The sequence below is a fragment of the Schistocerca gregaria genome, chromosome 8, assembly GCF_023897955.1.
Source record: "Schistocerca gregaria isolate iqSchGreg1 chromosome 8, iqSchGreg1.2, whole genome shotgun sequence".
Lineage (NCBI taxonomy): Eukaryota > Metazoa > Arthropoda > Insecta > Orthoptera > Acrididae > Schistocerca > Schistocerca gregaria.
Genome location: NC_064927.1, coordinates 376,111,937 through 376,121,096, shown reverse-complemented (window position 1 = coordinate 376,121,096; position 9,160 = coordinate 376,111,937).

Here is a 9,160-nt window from a genome sequence, read left to right as displayed (position 1 = left end):
ATATGGTCGGGTGTCGTCTTGCTGGAGTGTAGTATGGACTCTACGCTTTTCAGACGCAGCAGCAGCCCTGGCGAAGACTGTAAAATGGGGTGAATAGAAACAGTTTTCAGCTTTAAGAAAAAGTTGATAATAAAAATAAAATCAAAATAGTATGAAATTATCGGCTTTTTGCCTAATTTAGAAATGTATACCGAAAGAAGTAAGAACTCGGAGAAATGTCGTGGCAGATTAAAACTGTGTGCCCGACCGAGACTCGAACTCGGGACCTTTGCCTTTCGCGGACAAGTGCTGTACCAACTGAGCTACCCAAGCACGACTCACGCCCGGTACTCACAGCTGTACTTCTGGCAGTATCTCGTCTCCTACCTTCCAAACTTTACAGAAGCTCTCGTGCGAACCTTGCAGAACTAGCACTCCTGAAAGAAAGAATACTGCGGAGACATGGCTTAGCCACAGCCTGGGGGATGTTTCCAGAATGAGATTTTCACTCTGCAGCGGAGTGCGCGTTGATATGAAACTTCCTGACAATTTGAAACTGTGACTTTAAAGCCGCAAAACTGTTAACAATTGTGATTCAGCTTAAAAATGGATCAAATGTCCCTGAACACTACGGGACTTGACAAGTGAGGTCATCAGTCCCCTAGAACTTAGAACAACTAAAACCTAACTGACTTAAGGACATCACACACATCCATGCCCGAGGCATGATTCCAACGTGCGACCGTAGCAGTCGCGCGGTTCCTTACTGAAGCGCCTAGAACCTCTCGGCTACCACGGCCGGCCTGTGATTCAAGTTCTTAGACTGAGACACAGCAATGATTTTCGTTCTATTTTGTATGAAGCCTGACATTCTTGCCTGCTTTCTATCAAATTCAGGCATACTTGTGTTGGATGCTTCCACATTCCAGACTATTGGAGTAAAGGCAAGCAGTATAATGCTTCTGGCAGACTTCGGTCTGAACATGCTGTACTCTGAAGGCCAACAGTAGACCGATGGCAGCCGCGAGTAAAATGCTAACATATGTCTACTTAGTCCACTGTACCTCGAATGAAGCGCCGAAAAATTCAGGGTGTCCCAAAAAGAAGGACCGATTTTAACTTGTAATGATATTGAGACAAATGTCACTAGGTAACTGAAACAGCGCTAGGTGTAATCGGCATGATCTACAGTTTCTCTATGAGCGCTGACCTGGAGCGTGCAGGCAGTCTCGCCCAATGTGGCGACCGCGCAGCAGAAGGCGTATTGTGTTATTGAATTTAGTAGCACCGAATCAGTGATCGCGGTTCAGCGGGCGTTTCATATTCTATTTCGTGCAAAACCATCACTGAAGAACATTCGACGGTGGCATAAACCGTCTGAAGAAACAGGGTGCCTCTGTAAAGGCAAAAGTCTTGACCGGCCACGCGTTCCTGAACAAACAGTGGAGAAAATACGACGAGCATTTGAGCGGAGCCGCCGAAAGTCTACGCGTCGTGCTAGCCGAGAACTTGCGTTACCGCGCATGACAGTGTGGCGTGTGTTACGGGGTCGTTTAGCCCTCAAACCTTACCAGTTACAACTGGTACGCGCTCTTCGAGACACTGACAAAAGTGAAGCGAGTGGACTTTAGCAATGCTATTCTAGAGGACATGGACGATGACACTTTTATGTCACGGTTGATATTCAGCGATGTGGCATCTTTCCATATTAGCGGTAAGGTTCACCGTCATAATGTGTGTATATGTGGGCTCGAAAACCCTCATGAAACAATTGAACATGAACGTGATTCACCAAATGTTAATGCTTTCTGTGCTGTTTCGCAAAGCAGGGTTGATGAACTCTACTTTTTTGAGAAAGAAACCGTAACAGGACTATCATATCTTGCAGTGCTACGGAACGGGTTATTCCCAAAACATTTGTCTGGCAATTTCATCTATCAGCAACATGGAGCACCACCACACTGACACAACAGCGTGCGCAATTTCCTCAATGTCAGTGTGCCTCAACGTTGGATAGGGCGCACAGGACTACGAGACCAGGCTTTACACTCTTGGCCTCCTAGGTCCCCTGACTTAATACCACCTGATTTCTTCCCGTGCGGATATGTTAAACAATGTGTTCACGTTCCTCACTTACCTCGTGACATTGATGAACTAAAAACCAGAATATTGGGATGGTGGTGGTGGTGGTGGTTAGTGTTTAACGTCCCGTCGACAACAAGGTCATTAGAGGCGGATCGCAAGCTCGGGTTAGGGAAGGATTGGGAAGGAAATCGGCCGTGCCCTTTCAAAGGAACTATCCCGGCATTTGCCTGAAACGATTTAGGGAAATCACGGAAAACCTAAATCAGGATGGCCGGAGACGGGATTGAACCGTCGTCCTCCCGAATGCGAGTCCAGCGTAATATTGGGATGAATTCGGCTATCGGCTATATGTCGTCCGTGCAGCCAGTGGAGGACATATTGAACATTTTATCGATTTTTATAAACTTCTGTCTTTTCTGAGTAATTTAGTATGCAATTTGTTGGTGTTAAATCCTTCTTCCAAATAAATAGTTCTATTTAGAACCGGGTCATTCTTTTTGGGACACCCTGTATTTACTCAGGTGAAAAACGTTTGAAAACAAAAACGATTTCAGCTTTCCTTTCTATCACAACGGGCTGACTTGTGTTTGCTCAGGGATAGTCATTGAAGATAGATCTTCACTAACTGTTGTACTAAACTTCCGAAGCATCCTTTGCGCTTTTAGTATCGTCGCAATGCTTGCTGGTTCTTATTGTATTTTCCGTTGTAATGGTTCTAGTTACTGGGCTTGAATGATAAAAACATCATGTGTTAAGATATGACTGGTTTTGTGAGGATCATGTGCACATTTATTATAACCGTGGGATATTGTTCATTACCGTTGAGTATAAAAGTGTTGCTGTGTATATACAGGGCCAATCACCTAGAAATTGCACCGAAAATATTGCGGAAATAGAAAGTCCTGTTGACGAGCTGTTTTCACAGATTGGATAGGCAGTCAGGGGCTCGTCTTGTTAGTAAAGTGTACCTTTTACGCAAATATGCACTTTTTAAATGGAACAACGCCTATCGACGTTGACAGACTAAACGGAGGCTAAACAAGAATGTTACTGGTGTTTGTTCCAGGACTCTAGTGCTAATGTTTTGCGGCATCAATAACTTCGCCGTCATACAACTACTGCTTTCCTTCATTGAGCCATACACATGGATGTCGGAAAGTACAATATGGTTAGAGAGTGGATGAACAAGAATAAGCCAATGAAGTTTTCTGAGCTCCTCTAGGGCACGCCGAGTTGTGCGAGGCCTAGCGTTTTCATGCAGAAGGAAAAGTTCAGTTGCGTTTCTGTGGCGACGAACACGTTGAAGTCGTTTGCTCAATTTCCTTAGGATAGCACAATACACTTTAGAGTTGATCGTTCCATCTTGACACAGGACATCAAACAGAATAAACAGAATAACCCATCCAGTGCCTCAGAAGACCGTCGCCACGTCTTTACTGGCTAAGGATGCGATTTTGCTTTGTCTTCGGAAGGAAGGTGGTGTGACGCAACTCCACAGATTGCCGGTTTGTTTCCGGTTCGAAATGATGAGCCCAGGCTTTCGTGGCCCTTGTCATAAAGTTAAAATCTTCTGTATTGCTAGGCCGTGTCACACTTACTTAAAAAATAATAGACGTTGAGACACCTCTGCTTGTATCATATTCAAGATGTTCCGGTGTCCACTAGTACTACAGCCCTCCAGAGCTAAATTTTTTGGTTCCTTGTAGCAACAACAGACTACCACCTCATTATTTAGTTTGCCAAAATACAAAACCATCTACTTGTGTTAGATACCCTTTGCACATTTGTAATCATTGGTGTTACTATTGCCTTGTGATCACTGACACTATAAAAGTACAATTTGAAAAAGGACAGCTCTGCTTGTTGCTACACTACTGCCCATTAAAATAACTACAATAAGAAGAAATGCAGATGACAAACGGGTATTCATTGGACAAATATAATATACTAGAACTGACATGTGATTACATTTTCACGCTCCTTGGGTGCGTAGATCCTAAGAAATCAGTAGACAGAACAATAACTTATGGCCGTAATAACGGCCTTGATACGCCTGGACATTGAGTCAAACAGAGCTTGGGTGCACGTACAGGTACAGCTGCCCAAGCCGCTTCAACACGATACCACAGTTCATCAAGAGTAGTGACTGGCTTCTTGCGAAGAGCCAGTTGATCGGCCACCATTGACCACACGTTTTCAATTGGTGAGAGATCTGGAGAATGTGCTGGCCATAGCAGCAGTCGAACATTTTCTGTATCCAGAAACGCCCGTAAGGGAACTGCAACATGCGGTCGTGCATTATCCTCCTGAAATGTATACTTTCGCAGGGATTGAATTACGTGTAGGGCCACAGGTCGTAATTCATCTGAAATGCCACTTCCACTGTTCAAAGTACCGTCAATGCGACCAAGACGTGATCCAGACGTATAACCAATGGCAACCCATACCATCACGCCGGGTGATACGCCAGAATGGCGATGACGAATACACGCTTCCATTGTCCTTTCACCGCGATGTCGCCAAACACGGATGCGACCATCATGATACTGTAAACAGGCCCTGGATTCATCCGAAAAAATGATGTTCGAGCTGATAGTCCATGCTGCTGCAAACGCCGTCGAACTGTTTTTGCAGATGGTTGTTGTCTTGCAAACGTCCCCATCTGTTGACTCCGGGATCGAGACGTGGAAGCATGATCCGTTACAGCCATGCGAATAAGATGCCTGTCATCTCGACTGCTACTGATACGAGGCCGTTGGGATCCAGCACGGCGTTACGTATTACGCTCCTGAACCCACTGATTCCATATCCTGCTAACAGTCATTGGATATCGACCAACGCGAGCAGCAATGTCGCGATACCATAAACCGCAAGCGTGATAGGCTACAATCCGACCTTTATCGAAGTCGGAAACGTGGTGGTACGCATTTCTCCTTACGTAAGGCATCACAACAACGTTTCACCAGGCAACGCCGATCAACTGCGGTTTGTGTATGAGAAATCGGCTGGAAACTTTCCTCATGTCAGCATGTTGTAGGTGGCGCCAACTTTGTGCGAATGCTCTGAATAGCTAATCATTTGCATATCACAGCATCTTCTTCCTGTGGGTTAAATTTCGCGTCTGTAGCAAGTCACCTTAGTGGTATAGCAACTTTAATGGCCAGTTGTGTATTATATCCAAGATATTTCAAACGTGAGTGGCTTTGTGTAATTACACAGGACGTTATCGGAAAAAATGATATCAGAAAAGGATATATCTTGGGCCATTTATTTAATTCTGTTTTCATTAATAACATATGAAATCGTGCATTATGGCAGTAAGTGTATTAGATACATATCAGAGATTGTAGCTTTGAGAAATTGATTACTGCTGGCTTTGAGCTCGGATGAGTATTCTATTTCCTTTGTTTCTCGATTCCTTTCACTTCTCGTTCTTCTAGTTAGCAAATCATACTATCAGAATTATTAACTTATTTCTGTGCACTAACACCCACCGCCTTAGAAGTAATAGATACTGCTAATTTTATGTCTACTGAGAGCTGTAAGATAATGTCAGAATAATCCAGTATATTTGAAACCTTGGCTGAAGGAAAGCTTCAGCGCTCCATACCTAGCGTCGCCTTGAAACAACAGGCTGAAGATAACAATGGAACTAGGACGTTCTTCACACACACACACACACACACACACACACACACACACACACGCACGCACACGCACACAATCGTAAGGTACCCGAACCTCATTTGCAAACTGAGATTGCGTCTCTCGGAGGAATCGTGCCGTTTGCTCAGCAAATGACGGGTGGGAGAGACGCATTGCTTGGGGGGGCTTAGCTCTAAGCCGTGCTTCGCGTGGCTTCCGGCTTAACTCTGTCGAAGCCATTAGCCGTGCGGCCTTCTTGTGACAACAGATTCGCCCGAACGCCTACACTGCAGCGCACAACACCAGCGGAGGAGCAAGAAGCGGCAGCCTCTGTAATCAGGCCGTCGACAGTTTGCGTCCTGAGATTTGTAAACACTACTAGCCCACGTCACAAGCGAGAGGTTTCTAGGAAGTCCTCAAGTTAGTACGTGCCCAACTGCAGGTTGTGAAACATGACTCAGCCGATACACAGACCAACAAGGAGAGAGCCGGAGCTACGAGCCGGCTTCCGTTTTCGAAGAAACCTGGGAGGAAGGTGGGGTCGCAGAACCCGTCTCTCATCAGGTACAATGCTAAAAATATTCCAGACTAAAGATATTCCATTAATATTAATTTGGACAGCAACACAAGTTTCCTAGGTAACGAAGCGCTACTGCTATAAAGGAGTCGTGACGGAGGGGGGGGGGGGGGGGGGGGGTTTATATAAGCGTGGCCAAAAATATTGGAACAACGAAAACACAACATAATTCCGTGCCTAACAGAGTGTGGGAAAATAGATGCCATTCAAAACAGCTTCCAGTGGTCTCCGAATGAATAAATACAGTTCCTCTATTGGTGCACGCAATGTTCATGAACTCTATAAGCTGAGTTTATCGAACATAAATGAGGAATCAAGAGGTGCCAACAAAAGCAACATGATGCCGTAAGCAGGAAGGCCAAGCCATCCTAACAGGCCAGTTGGTGTTTCGTCACTGGTCCATAACCGCGGCTCTAAGAGCTCATGTATACTGCCCGATCCTGCTACTCATTGACATTTTTAATGTTTCATTTTGTAACTGCCCAGTCTTGGTGGTTCTGGCAGTTGTAACGCCATCTGAACGTTGACAAACTCTGTATTTTAACGAACCGCAGTTAAATTAGCTACATGTATACACCACAGACTGCGATTACATCATCGGGAAACTAATTGCGTGTGATCCTGCAAAAAGGAACTGGTAACAGCTAACGCGGCAACCACAAAGCTGTTTAGAAGATTTTTAATAGTATGAAAAAAAATTAAACATTTTATCAGCTCTTCATTTGTTTCAGTAAGTCTGCCTGAAGACAAGTGCTATGGTTAGTTCTTCACGTTGCTCGCAATGAGTTATATCATGCAGATGAGTGCTACGAATTCAGCATTGCGATCAACTACTGTGCAGAAAGCTGTGTCCGCGAAAGGTAATGGTAAAGCAAAGATCAGATATTTAATTCATAGCTTTTTCAACGCAATTCCGTTGCAAAACAACATGGTGAACGCGTTTCAATGAAATATTTGGTGGTACAAAATGAAAAAACTTATACTACTGGCCATTAAAATTGCTAACCCACGAAGATGAAGTGCTACAGACGTGAAATTTAACCGACAAGCAGAAGATGCTGTGATATGCAAAAGATTAGCTTTTCAGAGCATTCACACAAGATTATCGCCGGTGGTGACACCTACAACGTGCTGAAATGCGGATAGTTTCCAACTGATTTCTTATACACAAACAGCAGTTGACCGGTGTTGCCTCGTGTAAGGAGGAGAAATGCGTACCATCACATTTACGACTTTGATAAAGGTTGGATTGTAGCCTATCACCATTGCGGTTTATAGTACCGCGACATTGCTGCTTGCGTTGGTCGAGATCCAATTACTGTTAGCAGAATATGGAATCGGTGGGTTCAGGAGGGTAACATGGGACGTCGTGCTGGACCCAAACGGCCTCGTTTCACTTGCACTCAAGATGACAGGCAACTTATCCGCATGGCTGAAACAGATCTTGCAGCCACGTCTCGATTCCTGAGTCAACAGATGCGGAAATTTGCAAGACGAACAGTTCGGCGACGTTTGCAGCAGCTATGATGCACTCAACGACTAACCTGGGTGCAATGTCATTTTCTCGGATGAATCCAGGTTCCGTTTACAGCATCATGATGGTCGCATCCGTGTTTGGCGACATCGCGACTTTGGAAGTGTGTATTCGTCATCGACATAGAGGCGTATCACCCAGCGTGACGGTATGAGGTGCCATTGGTTACACGTCTCGGTCACTTCGTGTTCGCACTGACGGCACTTTGAAAAGTGGACGTTACATTTCAGATGTGTTACGACCCGTGGCTCTACCTTTCATTCGATACCTGCGATAACATACATTTCAGCAGGATAATGCACGACCGCATATTGCAGGTCCTGTGTGGGCCCTTCTGGATACAGAAAACCTTCGACTGCCGCCCTGGCCAACACACTCTTCAGATCTCTCACTAATTCGAAACTTCTGGTCAATGGTGGCCGAGCAACTGGCTCGTCACAAGACGCCAGTCACTACGCTTGCTGAACTGTGGTATCGTGTTGAAGCCGCAAGGACAGCTATACCTGCACACGCCATCCAAGCTCTGCTTGACTCAATGCCCAGGGGTATCAAAGCCGTCATTACGGCCAGAAGTGGTTCTTCTGGGTACTGATTTCTCAGTATCTATGCACCCAAATTGTTTGAAAATGTAATAACATGTCAGTGCTGTGGTTGTCATCTTCAGTCCTGAGACTGGTATGTGCAGCTCTCTATGCTAGCCTATCCTGTGCAAGCTTCTTCATTTCCCAGTACCGACTGCAACCTACATCCTTCTGAATCTGCTTAATGTATTCATCTCTTAGTTTCTCTATACGGTTTTTACCATCCATGCTGCCCTCCAATGCTAAATTGGTGATCCCTTGATGCCTCAGAATTTGCCCTACCAACCGGTCCCTTTTTCTTGTCAAGTTGTACCACAAACCCCTCTACTCCCCTATTCTATTCAATACCTCCACATTAGTTACGTGATCTACCCATCTAAACTTCAGCATTCTTCTGTAGCACCACATTTCGAAGGCTTCTATTCTCTTCCTGTCCAAACTGTTTGTCGTCCATGTTTCACTTCCATACATGGATACACTCCATGCAAATACTTTTAGAAACGTCTTCCTGACACTTAAATCTATACTCGATGTTAACAAATTCCTCTTCTTCAGAAACGCTTTCCTTGCCATTGCCGGTCTACATTTTATATCCTCTCTACTTCGACCATCATCGGTTATTTTGCTCCCCAAATAGCAAAACTCCTTTACTACTTTAAGTGTCTGATTTCCTAATCTAATTCCCTCAGGATCACCTGACTTAATTCGACTACATTCCATTATCCTCGTTTTGCTTTTGTTGATGTTCATCTTGTATCC